Source organism: Mandrillus leucophaeus, unplaced genomic scaffold (assembly GCF_000951045.1).
Source record: "Mandrillus leucophaeus isolate KB7577 unplaced genomic scaffold, Mleu.le_1.0 Scaffold713, whole genome shotgun sequence".
Taxonomy (NCBI): Eukaryota; Metazoa; Chordata; class Mammalia; order Primates; family Cercopithecidae; genus Mandrillus; species Mandrillus leucophaeus.
Window position 1 is genome coordinate 598071 of NW_012107731.1, and position 8170 is coordinate 606240.

Genomic DNA, 8170 nt, shown 5'->3' on the forward strand with positions numbered 1-8170 from the left:
CGATATGGACAATGAAGTCCAGACTGATGTAGTCTCAGATGGAGATGAGGAATTTATTGGGAACTGGAGTAAAAGTCACTTTTGCTATACTTTAGCAAAGAGACTGGCATCATTTTTGCCCCTGCACAATTGTGCAGCCTTGGGACTTGGTGCCCTGCATCCCAGATGCTCCAGCTCCAGCCACGGCTAAAAGGGGCCAAAGTACAGCTCTGACCATGGCTTCAGAGGGTGCAAGGTCTGCGGAACTTTTGACTTGAGACAGGTGATTTAGGGTATCTGGTGGAAGAAATTTCTAAGCAGCAAAGCATTCAAGAGGTGACTTGGTTTATTCTGAAAGCATTCAGTTATATGCATTCACAAAAATATGGTTTGGAATTGGAGCTCATGTTTAAAAGAGAAGCAGAGCATAAAGCTTTGGAAAATTTGTAGCCTGACTATGTGGTAGAAAAGAAAAACCCATTTTCTGGGGAGGAATTCAAGCTAGCTTCAGAAATTTTCATAAGTAATGAGGAGCAGAATGTTAATCACCAAGACAATGGGGAAAATGTCTCCAGGGCATGTCAGAGATCTTCACTGCAGCCCCTCCCATCATAGGCCCAGATAACTAGAAAGGAAAAATGGTTTTGTGGGCCAGGCTCAGGACCCCACTGCTCTGTGCAACCTTGGAACTTGGTGCCTTATGTCCCAGATGCTCCAACTTCAGCCATGGCTAAAAGGGGCCAAGGTACACCTCTGACCATGGCTTCAGAGGGTGCAAGCCACAAGCCTTGGTAGCTTCCACGTGGTTTTGGGCCTGCAGGTATGCAGAAGACAAGAATTGAGCTCTGGGAACCTCCACCTAGATTTCAGAGGATGTATGGAAATGCCTGGATTTTCAGACAGAAGTCTGCTGCAGGGGAGGAGTCCTCATGGAGAACCTCTGCTATGGCAGTATGGTAGGAAAATGTGGGGTTGGGCCCCCCACATAGAGTCTCCACTGAAGCACTGCCTAGAGGAGCTGTGAGAAGAGGGCCATCGTCCTCCAGACCCCAGAAAGATCGATCTACTGACAGCTTGCATCGTGCACCTGAAAAAGCTTCAGACTCTCAATGCCAGCCAATGAAAGCATGCAAGAGGGCTGTATTCTGCAGAGCCATAGGGGCAGAGCTGCCCAAGGCCTTGGGAGCCCACCCCTTCCATCAGCATGCCCTGGATGTGAGATATGGAGTGAAAGGAGATTTTTGAGCTTTATGATTTAATGATTTCCTGGCCAGGTTTTAGACTTGCATGGGGCATGTGGCCCCTTTGTTTTGGCTAATTTCTCCCATTTGGAATGGGAAAATTTACCAAATGCCTGTACCCCCATTGTATCTTGGAAGTAACTAACTGGCTTTTGATTTTACAGGCTCATAGGTGAGAAAGATTCGATTTGTCTCAGATGAAACTTTGGACTTTTACTTTTGAGTTAGTGTTATAATGAGTTAAGACTTTGGGGAGCTGTTGGGAAGGCATGATTGATATTGAAAGGTGAAAAGTACAAGATTTGGGAGGGACTAGGGGTGCAATTATATGGTTTGGCTCTGTGTCCCTACCCATATATTATCCTGATTTATAATCCCCATATGTCCAGGGAGGGTCCTAGTGGGAGGTGATGGAATAATAGGGGCAGTTTTCCCCATGCCGTTCTCATCATAGTGAAGGAGTTCTCATGATATCTGATGGTTTTGAAAGTGTTTGGCAGTTCCCTCCTTCTCTGTCTTTTGTCACCATGTAAGAGGTGACTTGCTTCCCCTTTGCGTTCCACCATGATTGTAGGTTTCCTGAGGCCTCCTCAGCCATGTGGAACTGTGAGTCAATTAAACCTCTTTTCTTTATAAATTACTCAATCTTGGATATTTCTTTATAGCAGTGTGAGAATGGACTAATACAAGGTGAGACCAGTATTTGAACTCAGGCAGCCTACCTGCAAGAATCCATGCTTTTTCATTCTGAACTACATTGCCACACTGCATGGTAATACGGATGAAGGGTATTCTATGCTGAGAGTGGGAGCACCTGTGAACAAAGCTCTGGAAGCCATTTTTGCCTCCCAAGAGAAGCTGGAGGCAGAAAGATCAACTAGGAGCTAGTCCAGCTGAGATGAGGCCATGAAGGCCCAGGATGTGGAGGGGAAGAAATGTAAAGGGGAAAACAGTGGAGATGAAAAGAAAAAGACAGATGCAAAAGGTGCTGTCCAAAAGAATCAACAGGATTTGGTAACTATTTGAAAGAGAGAGGGAAATAGAGGGACTCAGGATTTGGAGTCTGAGGGATTCTGTGTAAAGGACAAACTTTGGCTCAAGGGAAAAGAGTCAGGCTTGGGGAGAATTCTGTAAGCTCTCATTTAGACAACTTGAATGTAAGGCAATACCAAGAGCCTCAGAGAGAGTCTTGGCAAGATATAGAAAGGTGGCAGTTGAAGCCGTGCAAGTAGGAATGAGATGTGCCCTGCCTAGTGCTGTGTGTTGGGCAAGCATGGGGAGCCAACTACTGGTTTCTCTAGACGAGTGATTCTCAAACTTGAGCATGCATCAGAATCATCTGAAAAGCATATCTAAACACACATTTCTCAGCCCTTCCACAAGAGTTTATGATTTAGTTGGCCTGGGTGCAGTCGATCTGGGTGAAGCTCAAAGATTTGCATTTCTAACAAGTTCCCAGATAATGCTGATGTTCCTGGCTTGGGGACTGCACTTTGAGAATCACTTCTCAAGAACAACTCTGGGACTCATATGGTTGCCTCACATGTGTCACAAGCTCTGATACCTTTGTGTTTGAAACTGCAAAAACTTTAAAAGTCATTTAGTATCCCATTACTGGGTATATACCCAAAGAATATAAATTGTTCTATCATAAAGACAAACGTGTGTGTATGTTCATTGTAGCACTATTCATAATAGCAAAGACATGGAATCCACCTAAAGGCCCATCCACAGTAGGCTGGATAAAAAAATGTGATACATATACACCATAGTTTATGCAACCATAAAAAAGAACGAGATAATTTCCTTTGCAAGAACATGGACAGAGCTGGAGGCCATTATCCTTAGCAAACTAATGAAGAAACAGAAAACCAAACACCACATATTCTCACTTATAAGTGGGAGCTAAATGATGAGAACACATGGACACATAGAGGGGAACAATAGACACTGGAGCCTACTTGAGGGATGAGGGTGGGAGAAGGGAGAGGATTCAGAAAAATAACTAATGGATACTATGATTAGTACCTGGGTGATGAAATAATCTGTACACCAAATCCCCATGACACAATTTTACCTATATAACAAACCTGCACACATAGCCCTAAACCTAAAATAAAAGTTAAAGAAAGTCATCTAGTAGGTCCAGTCAGGCATGCAGTCAGAGAGAATGGGACTGCTTTCCACAATCTCGTGAAACCTTGGTTTCCATGGCATGAGCTCAGGGTCCCATCTCTATTGCTCTTCTCCTCAGCTTCTGGAACCCCAAGGTGGCTTCATCACAACCTCTGTAACCCTTGTGACCTGTAGGTACTGGGAGATCTGCAGAAAGTGTACTGGCACACCCAATAAGTCAGGAAATGGACTCAGTGGCCTTTGAAGATGTGATTGTGACTTTTACCTGGGAAGAGAGGCCTTTGCAAGGTCCTTCCTGGAGGAATCCACATAAAGATGTGATCCAACAAATCTTAAGGAACTTGAGTTATATAGAAAACCAATGGAGAGACCAACATATTGAAAATCAGTATAAAAAATTTCTTTCAGATATTTAAGGTAGTTTCTACTCACAAGAGAAAGCATTATTCCTTAAGGGAATCTCAGCATGTCACAGTCACTTAACCAAACCAAAAAAATAAGCAAACTTTATTCATAAAACATGTTGACCAAAAATATACATTTCCATGTACATAAATGTTCAGTGTTTGCAAAGTAGTTCACTTGGAAACAGTGCTAAGAAACTGTATATATAAATATTTGATAATAGCTATGGTGGAGGTAGCTCTGTTGGAGAGTAATCAATTCATTTACTTTCAAACACTTTAGTCAGGGTAGAAAACGTGAAATTTTCTGATATTGGTAACAATCTAAGTTCAAGACCTTTTAATAAATAGAAAATCATTAGTGAGACAACCATTAATAATGTGGTAGTCATTTTTCCAGAAATTGTATGATAAACACACTGGATGAAATTAAATAATGTCATCAGTGGAGAGAAACCTTCACCCAGATTCCAAATCTTAGCCTGAACAAAAAACCTTAGCACTGGAGTAAAACTACATGAATGCATTGTGTTGAAAAGTGTTCATATATCATTTGTCCTTTCATAGACACATTATGTCTCACTCTGGATACAAACAATATGAGTGTGCAGAATGTGGAGAGAAGTCATCTAAATCTAAACAGTGTCAGAAAGCCCTCATTTATCTCACAAGTACTCAAAGACACATGGTAACTTCCATTGTAAATGAACCTTATAAATGTACAGTATGTGAGAAAGCCTTTGATTTTTCCAATTTATTTCAAATACAGCAGAGAATTCCCATTGCAGATAAGCCCTATGGATGTAAAGAAAATTGTAAACTCTTCAGTTTTTCTATTTCCTATCCAATACATAAAAGAACTTACACTGGAGCAAAGTCCAGTGAATATAAGGAATGTGGGAAATCATTTGATTTTCCCTTGTTTTTTAATAAAAGACATGAAAGTATTCACTCTGGAAGAAAGCCCCATGAGTGTAAGAAATGTAGTAAATCCTTTGCATATTTTATTCCTCTTTAAAACCATGAAAAATCTCATTCTGGAGAGAAACCCTATTAATGCAAGCAATGTGGTAAATCCTTTAGTCATTCTGTTCTGTTCTGTTCATTATTTATTGAGCATTTTATTCAAAAACATGAAAGAACTCATAGTGGAGACAAATCCTATGAATGTAAGAAATGCGATAAAGCCTTCAGTCATTCCAGGAACCTTTACAGGCATGAAATAACTCATCGTGAAGAGAAACCGTATGAATGTAAGGAATGTGGGAAAGCCTTCAGTCATTCCAGTTACCTTTATAGACATAAAAGAACTCACAGTGGAGAGAAACCCTGTGAATATAAGCAATGTGGGAAAGCCTTCAGTTGTTCCAGCCATCTTTATAACCATGGAATAACTTGTACCAGAGATAAACCCTATAAAAATTCTATAAACCTATAAAAAATGTGGTTAAAGCCTTAGATACACTGGTGATTCTCGAATACACGAAAGAACTCACTGGAGTTAAATCTTGTGAATGGAAGAAATGTAGGAAAGCATTTAATTTTCTAGGTTTCTTTCAAAGATATGAAATAAAACCAACTGAAGAAAAAACCCTGTGACTAGAAGAAATGTGGTCTGAAAATGTGAAAGGACTCTGAAGAAAAACCTTATCAGCATTAGAAATATTATGAGGCCTTTAGCTCGTCCAGTTCTATTTGGTGACATAAAATAACTCATTGTGGAGGAAAACTCTATAAATGTCTAAAATGTGGGAATGCCTTCATTTCTTTCATGTTTATTCAAAGACACATGATAATGCACACTGGAGATGGACCATATGAATATAAGAATATACCCCTTACTATGCAACTATGCATCATAATATGGAAAATGCAAAAATATTCCATTCTAATTATATTAAGAATCACATGACACCTATTGGAATGAAATTCTATAAATGTAAGTAATATGGAAAGCCTGATGCAAACTAATTATTGTAGAGTGGTTGAGAACATTCAAAACATGAATGAAATGGTATATGAGTTATTTATTGTGTTTATTGGTAGCTCCTTATTAAAGAGGATATCTAGACTAGATTTTCACTTCTTTTGCAAGTAAGGTTTGCAGTGAGAATTCAGTAGGTACTTTTTATTTTTTTTTTATTTTAAACTGATATATTGAGGTATAATTGACATAGAATAAAATGTACACACAAACAATTTGATAAGGTTTGACATATGAATATGCCCATGAAACCATCATTGAAATTAAAATAATGAACATATCTACCACCCCTAAAACTTTCTTCATAATTTTTATTATATATCCCTCCACCTCCTTACTGCTCCATTCCCAGGTAAGCACTACCCTGCATTCTATTTATAAGTCAGTGTGCATTTTCTAGGACTTTTAATAAATAAAATTATATAGTATGTACATTTTTCTGGCTTCTGTCACTTAGCATAATTATTTTGGATTATACATGTTATATGTATCAATAGTTCTTTCTGTTTTATTGATAGGCACTTTCCAATTGAATGGATTTACCACAATCTGTTTATTCATTCACTTGTTAACATATGAACCTTTTCCTGTTTTTTGGTTATTACAAATAAAGCTACTATGAACGCTTACATAAAAGACTTTTCATGGACATGTGCTTTCATTTTTTGAGAGACTACAATAGCTGTATTATATAATAAGCACATGTTTAGCATATTACACAACTAAAAAACTGTTTTCCAAAGTGGTTGTATTAGTTCACTTTCTTTTTTTTTTTCTTTTTTTTTTAATTTTTAAAAAGACAGTTATGTTTTTTTATATTCATTATAAAGTGTGTTAAATCTATGGGTAAATTGAAATGTACTTCTAATTTATAGGTAAGTGTAATTTTATAACATTGTTTAATTGTTCTATAATTAATGGGTCATTGAAAAATTAGTCTTTGTTAATTGTTGAAGTTTTTACTTTCCTTATTTGGCAGGTACAGGATATCCTTATCCATTATATACATATTCTACCTTTTTTTTTTTTTTCTTATGGGAAACTTTTTTTTCTGATGTTAACTGTGGATCTTTCATCCATGCTTTAAAGTAAGTTGAGAAACTTCTCTTCTGTTTATTATTTATTGAGCATTTTATTGTGAAGGAGCATTGAACTTTTTCAAATGATTTTTCAGTATCTATTTGGATGATTCTGTGGTTGTTGAAATTTACCCTATTAATATGGTGTGTTACATTAATTGACTTTCAGATGCAAAAATACATTGCTTTCCTGGGTTACACCTCAGTAATGAAGTATAAGTCTTTTTATATATTGATAAATTCACTTCTCTAGCATATCGTTGAGACTTTTTGCATCTATATTTAGATGAGATTGGGCACGTTGAGGGCGGTATAGCTGTAGACTGCATCTATATTTAAAGAGATTTGTGTAATATTATAACATAATGTACATCATTATCTAGTATAAAAATGTCATCTAGTAAATCTTGTAGAAGATTTATTGTATATGCAGAAGTATGTAGGAGTCTATCTATGTAGAAGTCTTTTCTGAAATATTCCTGACATATGTCATTCGGCCTTTTCACTTAGCCATTCGACAAGTATTTACTGAGCACTAGCAACGCTCTAGCCTCTGTGAATATAACATTAAATAAGACAGACAAAAGAAGGCCCTTGCTCTCATGAAGCCTATATTTTAGAGGGTATGATGGGAATGTGGGGGCAATGTATATCTAACACAATAAGTATTAGATAATGATTAGTGTTGAGCAGAGAATTAAAATAGGACTGCCTGGATTGCTACTCTATATTGGATGGTCAGGAAGCCCTCTCTGAGAAAGGGACATGTGGGCTGAGATCTGAAGGCCAAGAAGCAGCCAGCCATACAAGCATCATAGGGAAGAATCTTTAGAGATGAAAAAACTGCTAGGTCAATGGCTTTAAGTTGGTGCTCATATAATTTTGCATGAGCAATTCTAGTAACAGAGAGTTCATTGCTTCACAAAGCAATACATATTGTCATTGATACTATCTTTGTGCTTAGCTGATATCTACCTCTCTGGGATTCTTACCCACAGGTCTTACTAAAGCACCCTGGGGCAACACAGAGCAGTCTGCTCTCTCTGCTAGTGACAACCTTTCTTTCTTTCTTTTTCTTTCTTTTTTTTTTGTAAAAGGGAGAGCTGGGTTTCTTTTTTTTTTTTTTTTTTTCCTTTTTTTTTTTTTAAAAAAATTATACTTTAAGTTCTAGGGTACATGTGTACAACGTGCAGGTTTGTTACATATGTGTACATGTGCCATGTTGGTGTGCTGCACCCATTAACTCATCATTTACATTAGGTATTTCTCCTAACTGTATCCCTCCCCTAGCCCCCACCCCCTGACAGGCCCCAGTGTGTGATGTTCCCCTCCCTGTGTCCATGTGTT

General features: G+C 37.9%; 1 pseudogene; it reads left to right on the forward strand.

Moving 5' to 3' along the window:
* Positions 1-4334: 4334 nt before the first annotated feature.
* LOC105528335 lies at positions 4335-5198 on the forward strand (annotated as a pseudogene).
* The last annotated feature ends 2972 nt before the right edge of the window (positions 5199-8170 follow it).